At 38.7% G+C, this 22116-nt stretch overlaps 1 protein-coding gene across 2 annotated transcripts in view; it reads right to left on the bottom strand.

Annotated features, from left to right (window-relative positions):
• The window catches only part of BAIAP2L1 (BAR/IMD domain containing adaptor protein 2 like 1), a 102751-nt gene that overhangs the window by 48197 nt on the left and 32438 nt on the right, over positions 1-22116 (bottom strand). The window lies entirely within an intron of this gene.

Consider the following 22116-nt stretch of genomic DNA (forward strand, 5'->3'; position numbering starts at 1 on the left):
CCAGAGGACTCATAACCTACTTTAAAATAGTAATATAAGATGGGAACTAAAACAAACAAACAAAGAAATAAGATGGGAACTTGGGCAGGATTAAGTAGAGACTAAAAGTGGGATAAGATCAAAATATTAATTGTATATATTGAAGAGAAAAAAAGACATCTAGTATGTCATAAATTTCTATTGTTACAAAAATGGAAGCTGCTGACTAACAGCCATGCCTTTGAGTTATAAATGCCTGAGTCATATGTATCAGCTTCGGTGCACTCAAGAGTTACAGGAACAGACTTATTCTGGACTCTAAAAGTCCAGCTTAGTTGTACAGAGCTTGTCATTTAATTTGCCGCTTTAATCACGTAGTAATTTTTATTTTATCTTTGAACCCAGGCTCCTAAAACATTAATCAGCTTTTAGTAACTCAAAACCTTCTAGTCCTAATAATGTCAATTCTCATTTCAATTTGAAATGAGACATACAAACACAGAATCTGTAGACTGGCACACAAAATAACAAGGCTTTATTTTTCAAAAAATTTATTATCTCCCATAATCGTCAAGAGCCCCAAATCCTAGGTAAACAGATACACTCCATTCCCCTCTATCTGTTCCCTCTGCCAGAAATACTGTTCTTTCTACTTCCAGTGCTGACCAGTATTATGCATCCTGCCACTCAGTTTCCTCTCCACCTCCAGGCAGATGGGACGGATCATCTCTTCCCATGGTATCCTACAGCCTTTGTACCCTTTACTTTTGTATTCAGTCCTGTATTACAAACTGTGTATGTGTATATTTTCATAATATCCCTTACTATATTATAGATGGGGACTGAGTTTTACTAATATGATGGCCATGGTTTCAAGAAGCCTAGCAAAATCTGACTCATAAGGTTACAGCACAATACCTTTATCTGAGACACTCATTCAGTAAATCAACACTTATTTCCATGCTCTTCCTTAACTATTTCCACTTCTCCCATCCTTGCTTCACTGAAAGTTCATTACTGAAATAGGCATGGATGGCACATGTGTGGTAACTGCTGCACCCTCAGGCTCCAGTACCTCCCTATAGCAGACACCTTCCCCCAAATGCAGAATCATTCTTGAAACATGGTTGCTGCACAGCTGTTCACAGCTCCTTCCTAGGATTCACAGAAAGACTTGTCCCAAGGCAATTTTTTGTACCAAACCAAATTCTGGCTTCTGTATCCTCTTTCCACTGGACTGAAGGAACAAGACATAGGCTCTCTAACTCCTTCCCTCACATATCCAGGCTTCTAGTGTGTAAAAACTACTTTCATGACTTGTTCCCTGCATAGGCAATCAACTTTTACCAGGTCCTCTTTAAGAAAAATACAAAATCTCAAATTAAAAGTTAAGTACCCTGTAAGGTTTTAGAAGGCGACTGTAGTTGGAGAGGTCCTAAGGTTGAAAACCAAGAGCCCTGTGGTAAATCCATTATTGTGTGCTATCAATGAATGTGACTGAACCCCAACTTGACTCCTGACTAGTTACTAATATATAAACTTAGACAAGTTACTTAAGTTTCTATTTTCCTGTCCATAAAATGGGAATACCTCTTACCTCAGAGGACTTCTGTGAGAACTAAATGAGATTTCTGAATTTCGTTTTCATTAACACTAACAGAATTTTATTTTTTGAGACAAGGGCTCACTGTCACTTGGGTTAGACTGCAGCATAGCAATCATGGCTCACTGTAACCTCTACCTCAGGGCTCAAGTGATCATTCCAGCTCAGCCTCCCAAGTTCCTGGGACTCCAGATGCATATCACCATGCTTGGCTAATTTTTTACAAATTTTTATTTTTTGTAGAGATAGGAACTTGCTATGTTGTCCAGGCTGGTCTCAAACTCCTGGCCTTAAGCAATCCTCCTGTTTCAGCATCCCAAAGTGTTAGGATTATTATAGGCATGAACCACTGCATCCGGCCCTAATAAAATTTTTATTGTGTTATGTGTAATGAGTCAGGGCCAACTAAATTCTTTATGGGGTTATGGTGAGGTTATAAGGTGGTGCATGTGGGAGGTGCTGTAAAGAACAATGCACACTGTCTAAAAGATCTAATCAGGATCCTAATCGAGGTTTTCACATTTCTTCTTATAGGAAAAGTTGAGGAGAATAAGGTAACAATTAGATGTTAATAGTATTGCTGCTGGGCTGCCTGAGTCTTTTAGAGGGCTGGAAAACATTTGTAAAATAACTGCAAATATTACAGGTTTCAAAGTAGGATGCATATAGCTAGCCTTTTAAATTATTACAATGTCTATTACACTACTTTCAGTATGAATTCATTGGGATATCCTATGTTGGGAACTTTTCTGAAGTGGTATACTTAATTTATTTTTCTGTGTAGAATACACAGAAGTTTACCAATGGTAACATTTAATATAATTTGCTGTGCAACCATCACCACTATCCAGTTCAAAAACACCTTTGTCACCTCAAAAGAACTCCTGTATCCATTAAGCAACTACTCCCTCCCCTGGCCCCTTCAAGATCCCAAAATTTTCTCTCAGTGGATTTGCTGACTCTGCATACTTCATATAAATGTAATAATACAATAAATGGCCTTTTTATCTGGCTTCTTAGCACATTTTCAAGGTTTGTTGATGTTGCAACATGTACTCATTCTTTTTTATGGCTAAATAATATTCCATTATATGGACAGACCATGTTTTGTTTTTCCAGCTGCTAGACAACTGAGTTGTTCCTATAATACCTTTGGCTATTACAGGAGTATGTATTCAGGATTGTGGAAGGGCAAAGGTTTCATTTTCCTTGGGTAAGTATATAAAGACTGGAATTGCTGGATCATACAATACCACTACACTGGAATTTTAGGAGATGGCAGACTGCTTTCCAATGTGGCTGCTCCATTTTACACCCTCATCAGCAAGGTACAAACAAGGGTTTCAACTTCTTTATATTTTTGTGAACATTATTATTGTCTTTTTAATTATGGCCACTCTGTTGGGTGTGACATAAGTTACCCTGTGGTTTTGATTTGCATTTCCCTAATGGTTAATGATGTTGAGATCTTTGTGTATTTGCTGGCAGCCTTACTGCTAATAATTTTAAGTCATCTGGAACAGGCAAGAGCACCTGAGGAAGTGAGGAAGTACATTTACTCCCAAATAGCTGTAGACCAAAAAACTTTTAGAACCCCATCTGCTAGAACTGTCCAACCTCCACCACAGCACCAGCATGCACTTCTTGGGGAATGTGTCTGGTGTGGTAAGGCCAGGCCTCACTTGCTTCATAATTCTAACTACATCAGTCTTTGGGGTGTCCCTCTTACCTTCTCTTGGTTCTCACTCAACACATCACAGGGACTGTTCCCTTTGCTGTTCACTGTGCATCTGTCCAGAGCCACTCTTTCTTCATGTGCTTAAAATCTTCCCACATTTGTGTGTGATAACTTAGTGTTTTTGTTCCTGACCCTCTGTTTCAGGCCCAACACAATGCTGTGAACAGAATGAGAAGCCTACACCTGTTGTGAGAAGAGAACAAGGATGGCAGTGGTGGTGGCTGAAGCAGAGCCCCCAGCTCCTTGGCACCACCCCCTTCACTGCGACAAACCAGTTGTCCTGCCAGTTGCCGTGGCCCTCTGGCCAGCTGTTCTGTAACTGAGAATGTGAAAATGAGGACACCTACACCCTCCCCATTTTGAGTTATTAGGACACAAAATATTCTTCAAAAGAAAAAAAAGACCAATCTGAATAATTGTGAAAATCGAATTTAAACAAAATAATTTTCTGTTTGCACATCTCAAAATTCAAAGACTTAAGAAAATGGGAAAGTGTAAGAAAGTATAATGAAAAATAGGCAATAATATTTCAGATTTACACTTAGGATGTGCCCATCAAGTAATGAGGAAACATTAAATGTTAAATTAATCTTGATTTGTTGACTCAATTTTTATGTAAGTAGCACTTACCAATTACAGTATATCATGCATACGTGCAGTTACTTCAAAATTGAAAGAAGAAATGTTCTTTTAACAACTTCTATAAAGAAGTATAATTTACAATACAGAACACTTTCTTAAACTTTTAGGAATTCATACACATTTATACCAGGGTGCCCCAAGAATACACAGTATATGCTCTTACAGGTGTTACAAAGTATACATTTATAAATTATACGCCTCTCTTTCTCTACAATTACTATAGCTAAGACTGTTTCCTGCTTCAAAAGGGACAAACATGTGTAGAGTGAGCAATAGTCACTCAGAAATTGAGATAAGTCATTTGCAAGGTCTAAAGGCATATATCATGTGCACCATTCATGAAAAACAATTTTTTCCTAAACTGCAAACTGAAATTACACAAGAAAAAAGTTGGAGTAAATGGTTGGAGTAAATGGTGATGTTATAAATAATCCTAAGTAAAAACTATAGAGCTTTGACTATAGTTGATGAAATCATAACAAAATACAGACTGATGTTCACATGATGTGTCCCTTCTGGACTACATAATTATTTGTTATTAAACACTAGCTTTTATTTTGTTAAGTTATAAAGGGCAGGGAACTCTGGCTGCCATAAAGCAAAGCACATTACAAAAGTGTGTCTTTTTGACATACAGAAAATAAAATTGGCAAGCCAGGCCATAAAGCTGGCAGGCTGCCTAGGCTCAGATCAATCAGTTGGGTGATCTCGACAAGTTACTGACTCCTTTTGAACCCCCATTTCCTTATCTGCAAAATGGAAATGATATTAACATGGTGCTTCATGACAATTACAGGAGTTAATATTTTTGTAATGGGCTTAGCACAGTGTCTGGTGTACAGCAGGAACTATGTTAAGTAAATAAAATCTATTGTTTCTTTCCTATTTTTGTGGGAAGAATTTTAATCTCTTTACAGTGAGTCTAACCTATAACTAAAAGATCAAGTGATTTTGGTCAATAATAACGGCTTTGGCTCAGCTCTACTTTCTCATGACTCTGGTATGAATTCTTACTTTAACTATACCTTAGGAGTATATTTGTAGTATTTTTGTGAATTAGCAACATTTTTTTTAAATTCCCCCCGAAATTTTTTTAGAATTTTTCTTGCTCTTATTTTTAAACCCAAAAATTGTCAGGTAAGATTTTGAGTATCAACAAGATAAATCTATAATAAATATATTTATAAAGAATTGTATAACCTATGAACATTCTATCATAACAAAAGAAAATCCATTCTCTAAGGTTCTCTGATGGTGAGGAGATAAAATCTTCTGTTTTATGCCCAATTTAAGAAACTGGCCCAAATAATTTAATAAATGATTCAAAATACTGTAATAGCTGGCTAAAATGGGACAAAATAACATAGCCTAAATTTATGTAACAGTGAGCTGTAAAGAGCTCAAAGTAAATTTATAAACTCCCCAAAGACAGTCAGTTATTTTTTGAGAAATAAATGAGAACAACCTTTATTTTTTTCCACTTCAAAAATGAAAAAACTGATTCATAGGTTCTTTTAAATATTTTGCTAAAACATTTTCCCCTGGCCATTCTGTTTTCCCTTTCACCTTTTCCAATATTTTCTAAGTTCTAAAAATAGACACTGTTTGATTTAGGAACAAAACTTGACGTTTACTCAAATTTCAGCTTCCTCTTTTAGATGACCACTGCTGGGTCAGTGCTGCCTTCAGTTGAACTGTGTATATGCAATAAAGATTTATTTATGTGTGTGACTACAGGTACACAGGCTGACAACCTTTAGAGTGACACAAATTTGACCCTGTGACTTACTACATAATGATTAAATAGTGGAATTAAAATATTTTACCTGTCCCCCGCAAACTACTATCTTGGGTAACAGCCTGTAAAGAGCCAAACTATAAATTTTAAGCCTTGGGGGCCAAACTTCTCTGCTGCAACTACTCAGCTCTGCGCCTGCAGCACCAAAGCAGCTACAGACATAAACCAATGAGCATGGCCCTGTTCCAATAAAACTTTCTTTACAACAGGTACTGATCAGCCTTTGGCTGTAGTTTGCTCATACATGCGGTTTAGGTACAACAGTTAAAAGGTTAAAAGGTGATACTTTAGCAAATCAATTTCAAAGAGACTTAAAGTATATGCAGTTACTCAAAGATAACATCAAGTAATTGAGAGCATCTAGCACAAGAACCTGGCATTTCTCTTAAATCATCAATTTCTCTATCACTTTCATGTACAGGGTGTCCAAAAATTCATGTGCAATTTACTATGTTGAACTGTTTTAAATGGTACCCCAACTTGATGTTCACCCTGTATAATCGAAAAATACAGGAGAATAGAGTCTATTTATAAAGAACATTTTATTTTCAAGAGAAAACTCAAGAAATGAGTTCTCTGGTTGAGGGTGAAATGTAGGTCTGGCAGATTTATAGATAATTTAAATATGCCATTATTTCTTAAGTTTTATATAATAACTTTCAAATTTTACACATGTATATTTATTTCTTACTTCTTTATAAGGACTCAACTATATTATTTGTCAGAAAATCAGAAAGCCTCCACAACTGCTTGGCATATATCTCCTTTTCATTTCTTGGTTGACTTAACAATGGCAAAAGTTTTCCAGGGGTGTCCAAAAAGTTTTCTCTGTCACACATTGGAAGAAGAGTTGTCTTGGGCCATACATTAAAAACACAAACACCCGGGTGGTGCCTGTGGCTCAAGGAGTAGAGCGCCGGTCCCATATGCCGGAGGTGGCAGGTTCAAACCTAGCCCCAGCCAAAAACCGCAAAAAAAAAAAAACAAAAAAAAAACACACAAACACTGGCCGTGTGTGGTGGTTCACACCTATAATCCCAGCACTCTGGGAGGCCAAGGTGGGTGGATTGCCTGAGTTCACAGGTTTGAGACCAGCCTGAGCAAGAGTGAGACCCCGCCTCTAAAAATAGCTGGGTGTTGTGGCAGGTGTCTGTAGTCCCAGCTACTTGGGAGACTGAGGCAAGAAAATCACTTGAGCCCAAGAGTTAAAGGTTGCTGTGAGTTATGATGCCACAGCACTCTATCGAGGGCAACAAAGTAAGACTCTGTCTCTAAAGAAATAAATAAATAAAAATAAAAAATTAAAACATAAACACTAATAAAAGCCAATCACCCCCCCCCAAAAAAAAGTCTGTGAATACTTTTTGTGATATACAGCACCATATATAAGCAAAAAAAGTCCTCACAAAATTCACAAGTGGCCTGCAGGCTGTGAGTTGGACACCCCTGTTAGACCCTCCATAGACAGAAGACAGCAATAAGCCCAACATGGAAGAGAACAATAAGACAACTTAATAAAACTCTCAGAGGGAATCCTTCATGAATGACAATCAAGAGACCAAAAATAGCATCTGGCAGGACTAGACTCTCAAGAATTTCAAACAATGGAATTACTATAAAATTGATAAAAGGGGGGTAGGGGTGGAACAAGATGGTGGACCAGAAAGATCATTCATCTGAGCTCTCCTAGAATGACTGGGGAAAAAGAGAGAACCCAGCCATACCTGACATGGGGATCTTACCTAGAGTTGTAGCTAAGGGAGTACGGTGAAGAGGTGGTGAGCTAGATACAGGGATGATCCAGAGTGGTGGATCTGATGAATTAGGCAAGTGATTGTCACCAGCTGGGATTGGGTGGCCCTTCACAGAGGTTCAGGATAGGAGGAAGCCATTCTGGAGTTTTCAGTTGTTGGGGGAAGCTGTGCATTGAGTGGAAAGCTTGGAAGAGTGGGCAGACTCAAATAGTATATAGCAACCAGATTTGAATACCGGTTAGAATGGATTTATCATAGGTTTGGTGGCTGGGGAGGCAGCCATACTGAAAAGGTCTCTGAGGCCAGGGGGCTGCCATTGTGGGAAGGTGGTGAAAAGGTCTTAGCAGGGGCCTAAAGCATGGCTGCCTTAATTACACCTGCCAGAATCAGAACTCCACTCTTGGGACAGGGTAGGGGACTCCTGGACCCCATGCGAACTGGAGTCAGGGGGCACTGTGAGATCTTTCCTTGAAGGATTTTTGTGAGCTTTAAGATCTCAACTCAGCAGAGTCTGAATGCTGAGGAAACAATCAGGCGATCACTGAGGGCAACTAAGATTGGAATAAGGACCATAGAGGTTGCAGGCTGTGTTCTCTGTCTCCTAAAAAATACCACAGTGACACATGGTACCCTGGCAACATATTGCAATATATTGTCATCAAGAGCAAGGACTTCTTTTTATTCAGCCAAGAGGAAGAATTTGGCTTTGTTCAACCACTTCAAGACCTATGCTCTGAGACAAGATAATGTGAAGCAAAGGAGGCAGTGAGAAGGAAAAAGGAGGACAAGGAGGTGAACAAGAAGAAAGAACACATGAGGAGGCAGCACCTGGGTGGCCGAGGCAGGTAGATTGCCTGAGCTCACAGGCTCGAGAATAGCCTGAGCTGGAGCAAGACCCTGCCTCTAAAAACAGGCAGGTGTTGTGCTGGGCACCTGTAGTCCTAGCTACTCAGGAGGCTGAGATGAGAGAATTGCTTAAGCCCAGGAGTTTGAGGTTGCTATAAGCTATGAAGTCACAAGCACTGTACTGAGGGTGACAAAGTTAGATTCTGCCAAAAGAAGAAGAAGAAGAGGAGGAGGAGGATGGTGAGGATGAAGAAAGGAACACATGAGAAGGAATCAGTAGAAACATTTGGGCAACAAGGAAAACTGAAACAGAGGAACTCCCCCAAGGGACCATGAAGAAGTTACTGCAGAAGACTCTATAAAGAATTAGTGGACTTAACAGAAAAGGAATTTAAAATATGAATAATAAAGACAATAAAAGGAATGAACAAGAAAATGGAAAGTTGGAACCAAAATTCAGACGAGAGATATATAGAATATAGAAAGGGGGCGGCGCCTGTGGCTCAAGGAGTAGGGCGCCGGTCCCATATACTGGAGGTGGCGGGTTCAAACCTAGCCCCAGCCAAAAACCAAAAAATAAAAAAATAAAAAAAAAAGAATATAGAAAGGATATGGTGTAGCTTAAGGAAATGAAGGAGACAACCAGGGAATGTAAAGAAAGATGAAGTAGAAAGTATCAAAAATAGGTTAGACTATGGAGAAGAAAGAACCTCAGAGCTTGAAGACAAAGTTTTCAAGTTAACCCAAGAAGTTAAAGAGGCAGAAAAGAAGAGAAAGAAAGCAGAACAGGAGCTTAGAGAACTACAAGACTCTATGAAACATTCAAACATACAAACAACAGGAATTCCTAAAGGGGAAGAAGATTGTCCCAAAGGAATGGAGACTATCATATATGAAAATTTCCTACTGGAGACTATCATATATGAAAATTTCCCAAGTTTTACTAAAGACCCTGACACACTCCTTTCAGATGGATATCAAACCCTGGGTCATCTCAACTCAAACAGAGCCTCTTCAAGATACATTGTAATGAACCTGTCCAAAGTCAAGATGAAAGAAAAAATTCTGCAAGCAGCCAGGGGTAAGCACTAACTCATCTACAGAGTTAGAGCCATTAGGATGACAGCAGACTTTCCAACTGAAACCTTTAGCCAGAAGAACATGGTCATACACCTTCAACATTCTTAGAACAATTTTTAGCCCAGAATTCTGTATCCTGCTAAACTAAGCTTCAAAATTGATGGAGAAATCAAATCTTTTGTGGATATACAAGCACTGAGGAAATTCGCCACAAACCCAGCTCTACAGGAAATGCTTAGATCTAGTCTCGACACTGACCATCACAATGGACCACCAGCAAAGTAAACACTCAGAAGCTAAAGGTTGAAATTTAGCTTCCTCAATGGTGCAAAGGATAAAACTAAATGGACGTTCAGAAAATAAGATGAACAGAACTCCACCACACTTATCAGTTCTCTCAATGAATATCAATGGACTGAATTCACCACTGAAGAGGCACAGGCTAGCTGACTGGATAAACAAGCACAAGCCATCCATATGCTGTCACCAGGAGACACATCTAGCCTTGAAGGACATCAAGACTCAGGGTTAAGGAATGGAAAACTGTATTTCAAGCAAATGCAATCAGAAAAAAGGAGGGGTTGCAATCTTATTCTCAGATACAAACAGTTTCAAAGCAACTAAAGTTAAGAGAGACAAAGATGTACACTTTATACTGGTCAAAGGAACAATACAAGAAGACATTTCAATTTTAAATATTTATGCGCCCCACTTAAATGGTCCCAGATTTATGAAACAGACCTTGATAAGTCTAAACAATATTAACACCATAATAGTCGGGGACTTTAACACCCCTCTGACAGAACTGAACAGATCCTCTAAACTGAAACTAAACAAAGATACAAGGACTCAAATGTGACCCTAGAACAAGTGGAATTAATAGATATATACACATACCTTCCCAAAGCTAAAGAATATACATTTTTCTCATCAGCCCATGGTACATACTCCAAAATTGGCCACATCCTAGGATATAAATCAAACCTCAGCAAAATTAAAAGACTAGAAATTAGGGCAGCGCCTGTGGCTCAAAGGGGTAGGGTGCTGGCCCCATATGCCAGAGGTGGTGGGTTCAAACCCAGCCCTGGCCAAAAAACAAACAAAAAAAAAAGAATAGAAATTATACCTTGTATCTTCTCAGGCCACAAGGCAATAAAGGTGGAACTCAACTCCAACAAAAATGTTCATCCCCACACAAAGACTTGGAAATTAAACAACCTTATGCTGAATGATAGTTGGGTTCAGGAAGTGATAAAAAAGGAAATTGTTAAATTCATTGAACATAACAATAATAAGTTACCAAATCCTGTGGGATACAGAAAAAAGCAGTCTTAAGAGGGAAATTTATTGCATTAGATGCCTAGATTTGAAAAACAGAAAGAAAGCACATCAACAAACTCATGAAGCATCTTATGGAACTGGAAAAAGAAGAATGATCTAATCCCCAACCCAGCAGAAGAAAAGAAATAACCAAAATTAAATCAGAGATTAATGAAATTGAAAACAAAAGAATCATTCAGAAAATTAATGAAACAAAAAGTTGGTTTTTCAAAAAAATAAATAAAATCGAAAAACCCTTGGCTAAATTAAGTAGAAACAGAAAAGTAAATCTCTAATAACCTCAATCAGAAACGATAAAGGGGAATAACAACAGATGCCACAGAAACACAAGAGATCATCTGAGTACTACAAGAAACTCTATGCCCAGAAACTTGACAATGTAAAGGAAATGGATCAGTAACTGGAATCACACCCTGTCCCTGAACTTAATCAAGAAGAAGTATATCTCTTGAACAGATTTCAAGAAATGAGATTGAAGAAATACAAAAAACTCTGAACAAAAAAAGCCCTGGTCCAGACGACTTCACACTAGAATTCTATCAAACCTTCAAAGAAGAGGTTATATCCATACTGCAGAAATTATTCCAAAAAACTGAGAAGGAAGGAATCTTCTCCATGTTCTACAAAGCAAACATCACCCTTATACCAAAACCAGGGAACGACTCAAATAAAAAGGAGAATTTCAGACCAATTTTACTAATGAATACATATGCAAAAATTCTCAATAAAATATTAGACAATAGATTACAACTACTACAAAATTACAAAAAATTATTGATCATGATCAAGTATGTTTCATCCTAGGGGTACAAGGCTAGTTTAACATACATAAATCTATAAACATAACTCACCATATCAACAGAAGCAAAAATAAAGACCATATGATCCTCTCAATAGATGCAGAAAAACCATTCAATAAAATTCAGCATTCTTTTCCAATTAGAACACTTAAGAATACAGGCGGCACATTTCTTAATCTGATTGAAGCCATCTATGACAAACCCACAGCTAATATATGTGTGTGTGTATATATATATATATATATTTTTTTTTTTCTTTTGAGTCAGAGTTTCACTATGTCACCTTCATAGTGAGTGCTGTGGTGTCACAGCTCACAGCAACCTCAAACTCTTGGGCTTACCTGGTTCTCTTGCCTCAGCCTCCCAAGTAGGGGGGACTACAGGTGCCAGCCACAACGCCCAGCTATTTTTTTGCTGCAGTTGTCATTGTTGTTTAGTTGGCTAGGGCCAAGTTCAAACCTTGGTGCATGTGGCTGGTGCCATAACCACTGTGCTACAGGCACTGAACCTACACAGCTAATATTATACTGAATGGAGTAAAACTGAAAGCTCTTCCACTTAGAACTGGAACCAGACAAGTTTGTCGTCTATCACCACTACTATTCAACGTAGTGCTGAAAGTTCTAGACAATACAATCAGGAAAGAGAAGGAAAAATGGGTCCAAAGGAGGTCAAACTCTCACTTTTGCAGATGACATGATCTTATACTTAGAGAATCCCAAAGACTCAACCACAAGCCTCTTGAAAGTGATCAAAAAATACAGCAATGTCTCAGGATATAAAATCAACCTCCACAAATCAGTAGCCTTTGTATATGCCAATAACAGCCAAGATGAGAAACTAGTCAAGGACACAATTCCCTTCACAGTAGCTTTAAAAAAAAAAAAAGAAGAAAGAAATACCTAGGTATATACATAACCAAAGAGGTGAAGGACCTCTACAAAGAAACTTACAAAACCCTAAGAAAAAATAGCATAAGACATTAACAAATGGAAGAACATATCATGCTAATGGCTGGGAAGAATTAACATTGTGAAAATGTCTATATTACCCAAAGCAATCTATAGATTCAAGCAATCCCCATTAAAATATCATCATCATACTTTCAAGATTTGGAAAAAATATTTCCTTATTTTGTATGGAACCAGAAGAAACCCTGTATAGCCAAGGCAATTCTTAGTAATAAAAATAAAGCTGGGGGTGTCACCCTACCAAATTTTGGGCTATAATACAAGGCCATGGTGATCAAAACAGCATAATATTGGCACAAAAATAGAGACATAGAGGGCGGCACCTGTAGCTCAAAGGAGTAGGGCACTGGCCCCATGTACCAGAGGTGATGGGTTCAAACCTGGCCCCAGCCAAAAAAACTACAAACAAAAAATAAAGACATTGACATTTGGAACCAAACAGAAAACCATGAGATGAAACTAACATCTTACAGCCAACTGATCTTTGATAAACCAAACAAGAACATGTATTTGGGAAAAAAATCTCTATTTAATAAATGGTGCTGGGAGAACTGGATAACCACATGTAAAAGACTAAAACTAGACCTGTACCTCTCACCACGTAGAAAAATTGATTCAAGATGAATGAAAGATTCAAATTTAAGGCATGAAACAACAAAAATCCTCAAAGAAAATGTGGGGAAAACAGTTGAAGATATTGGCCTGGGGAAAGATTTTATGAAGACTTCTGTGGCAATTGCAACAACAAAAATAAACAAATGGGACTCAATTAAACAGCAAAGCTTCTGTACAGCTAAGGAAACAACAACCAAAGCAAACAACTTTCAGAATGGGAAAAGATATTTGCATATTATGAATTGGACAAAAGCTTGATAACTAGGATGTATAGAGAACTCAAAGTAATCAAGAAAAAAAAGACCCAACAATCCTATATATCACTGGGCAACAGACATGAATAGAACCTTCTCTAAAGAAAACAGACGAGGGGCGGTGCCTGTGGTTCAGTTGGTAAGGCGCCGGCCCCATATACTGAGGGTGGCGGGTTCAAACCCGGCCCCGGCTGAACTGCAACCAAAAAATAGCTGGGCGTTGTGGCGGGTGCCTGTAGTCCCAGCTACTCGGGAGGCTGAGGCAAGAGAATCGCTTAAGCCCAGGAGTTGGAGGTTGCTGTGAACTGTGTGATGCCATGGCACTCTACCGAGGGCCATAAAGTGAGACTCTGTCCTTACAAAAAAAAAAAGAAAAAAAAGAAGACAGACGAATGGCTAACAAACATATGAAAAAAATGCTCACCGTCCCTAATCAGAGAAATGCAAATCAAAACCACCCCAAGATATCACCTAACCCCAGTGAGAATGGCCCACATCACAAAGTCCCAAAGCTGCAGAAGCTGGTGTGGATGTGGAGAGAAGGGAACACTTTTACACTGCTGGTGGGACTGCAAACTGATACAACCTCTTTGGAAGGAAATATGGAGAATCCTCAAAGAACTAAAATTAGACCTCCCATTTGATCCTGCAATCCCATTACTAGGCATATACCCAGAAGAAAAAAAAAACCCTTAGTATTTTAGTAGTTAATTATCCTAAGGACATTTGCACTAAACTTTATCACAGTTCAATTTGTGGAAACAGCCAAAATGCCCACTGACCCAGGAATGATTAACAAGCTTTGGTATATGTATACCATGGAATACTGTTCAGACACTAAAAAAGATGGAGACTTTACATCTTTTGCATTAACCTGGATGGAAGTGAAACACATTCTTCTTAGTAAAGCATCACAAGCATGGAGAAGAATCTAATGTACTCAATTCTAATATGAAGGCAGTAGATGAGCTGATACAAGGGGGAATGAAGAGGAATTAGCGAGTGGGAGAGGGGAGAAGGGAGGGGATGGGCAGCAGGGTGTATGGCAGTGGTGGGACACAATTAGAAGAGGGACTTTGCCTTACAAATGCAATCAGTATAACTTAACTCTTTGTACCCTCAATGAATCCCAAACAATAAAAAAAAAATGAGGAAAGGAATAAAAAACATAAAAACAGAATTTTATTAAAAGTAAATAGCGAGCTCAATAAAAAGACAAATAACTCAGTTAAAAATGGGCAAAAGATCTGAATAGACATTTTCCTAAAGAGGTTATGCAAATGGCCAATAAGAATATGAGAAAAATTTCAACATCACTGGTCACTAGGGAAATGTCGATGAAAGCCAAAATAAGATGCCAGTTCACAATGCATGATGCATATAACCATTTATAGTATGGCTACAATAAAAAACAAAAATGAGAATACCAAAAAGTGTTCACAAGGATGTGAGAAATTGCAACATTTTTATACTGCAGATAATGAATGTAAAATGGTGCGATCACACTGAAAAACAGTCTGGCAGCTCCTCAAAAGGTTAAATTTACAGTTACCATATGAGCCAGCAACTTTCACCCCTATGTATATAGCTGACCCTGAACAACATGGGCTTGAACTGCACGGGTCCACTTAAACATGGATTTTTCTTCTGGTTCTGCCAACCAAGACAGCAAAATTAGCCCCTCCTTTCCTTCAGTCCCTCCTCTTCTCCAGCCAACTCTAAGTGAAGATGACAAGGATGAAGATGTGTGTGGTGATACACTTCCAATTTATGAATAGTAAGTATATTTTCCCTTGGTTATGATTTTCTTAATTTGTTCTCTAGCTTACTTTGACAATATAGTAAATAATACATATAACATATAAAATGTGTGTTATTCAACTCTGTATGTTATTGGTAAGGTTTCTGATCAGCACAGGCTATTAGTAGTTAAGTTTCTGGGGAGGCAAAGTCACATGCGCACAGGGGTTAGTGCTCTTAACCCCATGTTGATTAAGGTCAAATTTACCTCATACATCCAAGAGAAGGAAAAATATATGCGCACAAAAAAATTTGTACACAAAAGTTCACAGCAGCATTACTTTAATTGCCAAAATGTGCAAACAACCCACATGTCCATCAACTGATAAATGGCTAAACAAAATGTAATATATCTATACAATGGGATACTATTTATCCATAAAAAGAAATGAACTACTGATACATACTACAACATGAATGAAACCTTGAAACCATTATACTAAGTACAAAAAAGAAGTCACAAAAGATCATATATTGTATAATTCTATTTATACAAAATGTCCAGCATAACCAAATCTATAAAGACAGAAAGCATATGAATGGTTGCATATGGTTGGGGTTGGGATTTAATGGGAAATGACTGCTAATGGGTATAGGGTTTCTTTTTAGGGTAATAAAATATTCTAAGGTTGATTATGGTGACTATTGCACAACTTCGTATAGATATTAAACTCCCCTAAACTGTATACTTTAAATGGACAAACTGTATTTTAGGCTGTTATAAAAATATAGTAATGAAAGATAGTCACTGAAATAAAAAACTCAATGGAACCAGCAATTAGAAACAAAAATTTAAAAACATTGTTTACAATAGAATGAAACATGGTAAGTATCTAAGAATGAGCCCACAAAAATGTACAAGAATTAGACAATTCAATATTGTTAAGACAGAAACATATCAATTCTCTAAATCCATCTCCAAATTCAACCTATTCCTAGTCAAAATCAGATTTTTTACATAGAAATTGACAAACTGACTCAAAAATATATGTAAGTACAAAGGTCCCAGAATAGCCAAAGTAATACTGAATAAGAACAAAGCCACAGATTAATACTACTAGAGATCAAGGATTATAAAGTTACAGTAATTAAAACAGTGTGGTATTAGTGCAAGGACACCAAATAGAGAACTCTACAGACAGCAGAGAATGTAGCTGCATGGCCTCCTTTTCTGCAAGAGAAACTGGCCGACAAAGTAGAAAATGCAGCAAAGAAATGAAAAATGACAACACTGAGTCAAAAGTAAATGGAGTTAAGGAAGAAAGACACTGCTGCCCTTTGAAAGACTGGATATACAGCCACAGGAACTGAGCTCATCAACATAAGTGAGCATAGTGGCTGTGATGAAAAGGATGAAGATGTTTCAAAGAAAGTGATGCCAGTAGAAAAATACTTCACATTAAAATAACTCTTGATGATATTTTATAACATTGAAATCACCAATAATAAAATGTTGGAAGTTGATTTAAACTTAGCAAGGAGTGTGACAATTTGCTAAAACTCAGAAGAGATGCTCACCCTATAGTGTAAGTCACACAAGAAGGCAGCAAGCACTGTTGAAATCACTCTTCCAAAGACTTTTCCAAATAAAAACACTTTAATTCTCAATGTTTTTAATGCTTTAAATTACAGTGTACTAATTAAATATTAATTTTACTATTTTTCCATTTCTCAATACATTCACAACTAACAACAAGATAGTTTTTAATATATATATTTTTTGAGACAGAGTCTCACTTTATCACCCTCGGTAGAGTGCCATGGCATCACAGCTCACAGCAACCTCCAACTCCTGGGTTTAGGCGATTCTCTTGCCTCGGCCTCCGAAGTAACTGGGACTACAGGCGCCTGCCACAACGCCCGACTGTTTTTTTGTTGCAGTTTGGCCGGGGCTAGGTTTGAACCCACCACCCTCGGTATATGGGGCTGGTGCCCTACTCATTGAGCCACAGGCGCCGCCCTGAGTTTTTAATATTTTTGACAAACTTTTTTGTTTTTGGAGACAGGGTCTTACTCTGTTGCTCCAGCTAGAGTGCAATGGCATCATAGCTCATTGCAGCCTGGAACTCCTAGGCTCAAGTGACCCTCCTGTTTCAGCCTCCCCAGGGGTTCTCAAACTATGGCCTGTGGGCCACATGAGGCAGTGTGATTGTATTTGTTCTTTTTTTTTTTTTTTTTTACTTCAAAATAAGATATGTGCAGTGTGCATAGGAATTTGTTCTTTTTTTTTAAACTACAGTCCGGCCCTCCAACGGTCTGAGGGACAGTGAACTGGCCCCCTGTTTGAAAAGTTTGAGGACCCCTGGCTGAGACTATAGGCTTGCAGCACAACATCTAGCTAAATTTTCTATTTTTTTGTGGAAACAGGGTCTTGTTCTTGTTCAGGCTGGTCTTAAACTTCCTGTCTCAAGCAATCCCCCCACCTCAGCCTTCTATAGTGCTAGGATTGCAGACAGGAGCCACCGCCTTTTTGTTTTTGACAAACATTTTTAAAGGTCACAGAGCAACCATAATTTTCTTCCATTGAATATGATGATGACTTTGCATGGTTTCAACTTGCACATTTTTGTGGTCCTATTACCATGCAAAGCAGGAATGCCTACATTTAAAATTAATGCATTAATTAATTAAGAAATCAGAAAAATAACAATGATTCTAAAGATAAAAGGAAGAAAATAAAGAGAGACTAATGAAATAAAAAAGATACAACATAGAGAACTGAACATTTGGTTCATGAAAAATCAAGAAAATATATATGTGGTATTCTTACAGACCTGCACTACCTACTTTATGCAAGAGATAAATGCCAGTGCAGAAAACTGGTATTGCTCTTTAAGTCCTCAAAAGTTTTTGAAAGCATGAAGTGGCAACAGAGAAGATATTTCTAGTCATTGATACTTTAGAAGGCACAAGGCACATGGCATTTTATCTTTGATCTGCAAAGTGAGGCCATCATCCCCTTTAGGTATAACTAATCCACTCATAAAAGTGTTGCCCAAGATCACGCAACAAGTCGACAGCAGAAATGTAACCACAGTAACCTTTACTGAGCATCTCCTGGGCACCAGATAGCATACAATCTGGCAGAGTCTCAGGGAAAGTAAAATACAGCCTGGCCTCATCATCTTAGATCAGGATATTTCCTGAGTTCCAGCTGGGTGTGGTAAGCTCCACAGCCCAGGTAGCACTGAGTCCCTATTATCCCTGCAGGGGTGACTGCCTCTACAACCCTTGCTCTGTCTTGCCCAGCTGCAAAACACATTGCAGCACAACACCCAGCTAAATCACATGTGACACAGTGTGATCACTCATGAAGGTTATCTATCACCTATCCCCATGCAGAAGGAGGTGATGGCTAAGTTTACCCGTAGGGCGTACATCCATTGGGAGGGAACACTGCACCACTCAGAAAGAAGTCATCTAGAAGGTTCCTGAGAATAATGTGAGGTGACAAAGTACCTGGATGCTTAGAGACCCGAGTTTTTGCATGGAAGCACAGCAACACAAAAGTTAAGCAAACTTCTAAGAAAACTCTCATGTGTTACTACTTCTCTGTAACAGCTATCATCCTTCACCTGCAACACCTGGTGTTTATGGTCAGCATCCTAGGGAAGCCTCTACTTCCCAGGGAACTGGTGACTGCTAATCCCTCACCTGCCAGGCGCACTGATGCTAACAAAACTTTTCATTCCCCTCTTGAAAAGATCACCATTGTGAGGGTCTCACATTCTCCTTAAGTGACCCCTTCTTGGCTGGCTTTTTCTGGTTCTCTTCACCTCAGTGAAGAGCAGCACAGTACAGAGGTGAAGAGTGCAAATTCCATAGTCAGACCACTGACTAATTGCAAGTCATTTCACCGAGCTGGGATTATTGTAAGAGACAGTATAGGGTCCTACACCTGACTCCCAGGGCTCTGTGAGAACTCAGCAGAACACATACCTGGCACACAGCTCTTATGTTTGCTGTTACTGCTACTATGTAAACACGGGCATCTTAAACCACTTACAGGTAAAAAGTAGTAGGCAACTGTAGGCACATTGCATAAGAATATACACACTGCAAGAAAAGACTGGAAAGAAATATATCAAGTGGTTGAATGAGGGTGATTATTTTCATTTCCTCTGTTCCTTCAACAGAGGGGGATTGTGAGCAACAACAGACCACCCAAGGAAGAAGGGGGAGGAAAGAGAGGAGAGAAGCAGAGGCAGGGGAAATACATCATTTAATGGTTGTAAGATACCTAAAGGCTTAAAAATTAAAAAATGAAAACAAAAGGGCAGAGGGAAAAACCAATTCCTCCAATGCCCTCACTTCTTCCTCAGTGCTTTAACTCCTGCTTCCCAAATAGGAACAGATTGGGAAGGATATCTGTGGTCTCCTGAGGACAAAGTGAAAAAGGACTCAGGAAAAACAATAGTTACACACACACGTTTCTCATGTGGAGAAAAACATTATTTCAATCAGTGACGTGTCCAAAACACAGAATTATCATGTACATCCAGGGTACAGCTAATGTGAGAAAATTTCTTTAAGTCGTTCCCTTTCATTGAAGGTTGTTGAAAACAGACCTTTAATATCAGAATTGTACTCTCCTCCTTTGTATTCCCTGGATACCATGGTGGGAAAGCCTTTCCGGCAGCTGGGTCATAAGAATGTGATCTAAAGTGGGCCATGGAGGCTGGGTCCGGTGGCTCATGTCTGTAATTCCAGTACTTTGGGAGGCCAACGTGGGCAGATCGCCTGAGCTCATGAGTTTGAGACCAGCCTGAGCTAGAGTGAGCCCCTATCTTGAAAAATAGCCAGGTATTGTGACAGGCGTCTGTGGTCCCAGATACTTGGGAGGCTGAGGCAAGAAAATCACTTGAGCCCAGTAGTTAGAGGTTGCTGAGAGGTATGACGCCAGGGCACTATATTGAGGGTGACAAAGTGAGACTCTGTCTCAAATAAAAAAAAAATTGAGCCATGGGACTTGAGGGGCTGTGGGCTGTGGCTTCTGGACAAAGGTTGTCTCTTTGGCAAATGGACACACCTGAGAAGAAATTCCCCTCCTGCCTTTGGAGACAATGGTAAGAGAGAGGATGTGATGGTTGAACTAGCATGGCAGCCATCATGGCACCATGAGGAAACAAGCATAAGGATGAGGGAGAAGGAACCTGGGTTGTTGGTGATACTTAACTAACTGGGACCTGCTTTGCCTGGCCTTAAGTAGCATAATAAACATACTTAATGCTTAAATCACCATTAGTTGGGTATTTTGTTAACTTGGGCAAAAGCATCCTAAATTATTCACATAGCAATGAGTGAGCTAATGTCAGAAAAGGAATGAGAGAGCTGATGTCTAAATGGAAATATATACAGCTAGAATCTAGAAATGGTGTTACTGTCATATCAATAGAGGTCAATCCAGAAGTGATTCATGATCTTCACACACATAATAATCCCTCTTCAAGTTTCCTCACATGAAATTTATAAGTTTCTTTTTTCTCTTTTTTTTGTGACAGAGTCTCACTTGGTCACCCTCAGTAGAGTGCTATGGCATCATAGCTCATCAACCTCAAACTTTTGTGCCCAAGTGGTCCTCTTTCATCAGCCTCTATTAGGGACTATAGGTGCCCACCACAATGCCCAGCTAATTTTAGAGGTAGAGTCTCACTCTTGCTCAGGCTGATCTCAAACTCATGAGCTCAGGTGATCTGCCCACCTCAGACTCCCAGAGTGCTAGGATTATAGGCATGAGCCACCACCATGCTTGGCCTTGAGATTTGTAAGTTTCAAATGAAGGTAAGAATACCAATAGCAAAAGCCAGTAAGTAGACAATAAAATCTTGGAAAATGAGAAAAATATAATCTACCTTTGGTCTTTCTCTTTTCTATGAAATTCCCTATAAGAATTGTCCACGACTCTTCCATTTTGGGAATTTAAAAAATAAGAACAACTGGGCGGCGCCTGTGGCTCAAAGGAGTAGGGCGCCAGCACCATATGCTGGAGGTGGCGGGTTCAAATCCAGCCCCAGCCAAAAACTGCAAAAAAAAAAAAGAACAACAAAATAAAAACTAAACAAGTCAAAGAAGTTAATTTTAGGCTTCCAAAAGCAACTGTTCCTGAGATAGTATTTTATCATGCAATTGCTGTAAATAGAAAATTGGTAGCTATATGAGATATTGAATATGAGTGAAAGGATAAAATGAAACAAAACTTGAAGCAAAAGTTATTTCCTGTTCCCTATGAATAAAATACATATTCACATGAGAAAAACTTTACCATCACAACATAGTTTCCTCATTGAAACTGAAGTTCTAAGCTGGTGTTTATAACAACATTGTTGCTGTGGAAATAGTTGATTCAACATTACTGAACTCACAGCTGAATAAAGTAAGGTGTGGAACAGAAGTCTTATTTAAACAGTGGCAGGACCTACAAAACATTAAAAAGGCAAACTGCATGCCGGTGAATCAGAGCACCATATGTTTTAACATGAAGGTCAGACACTTTTTTTTCCTGATGCATAACACAAATAAGATGTTTCTTTTTAATTTAGTCCTATTTTTGGAACCCTATAATCATCTCAACTACTCCCTCAAATATCCTACCTGAGGTTTGCTATCTGCTTTTGTCTATACACGGCAGTCTATATTTTATTAAATTGACAGTTTGGTCCTTGCTAAAACATGCACAAGTTATGGCACCAACCAGGGCACAAGTCAGGGTTTTTAAAAACTTCTGCATATAACTAAATCTCTTAAATATGGGCATGTTGGCCTTATCCACCATAGGGCATAACGACTGGTGTGTAGTCTACCTTGTGTCTGCAGCTTTATAAATTTTTCCTACAAAGTCATCAGAGAACATGAATGAGAACCCAGTTTTACTCTGGGTCAGTTAAGAGTTTCCAAC

This window comes from Nycticebus coucang, chromosome 12 (genome assembly GCF_027406575.1).
Source record: "Nycticebus coucang isolate mNycCou1 chromosome 12, mNycCou1.pri, whole genome shotgun sequence".
In the NCBI taxonomy this organism is placed as follows: Eukaryota; Metazoa; Chordata; class Mammalia; order Primates; family Lorisidae; genus Nycticebus; species Nycticebus coucang.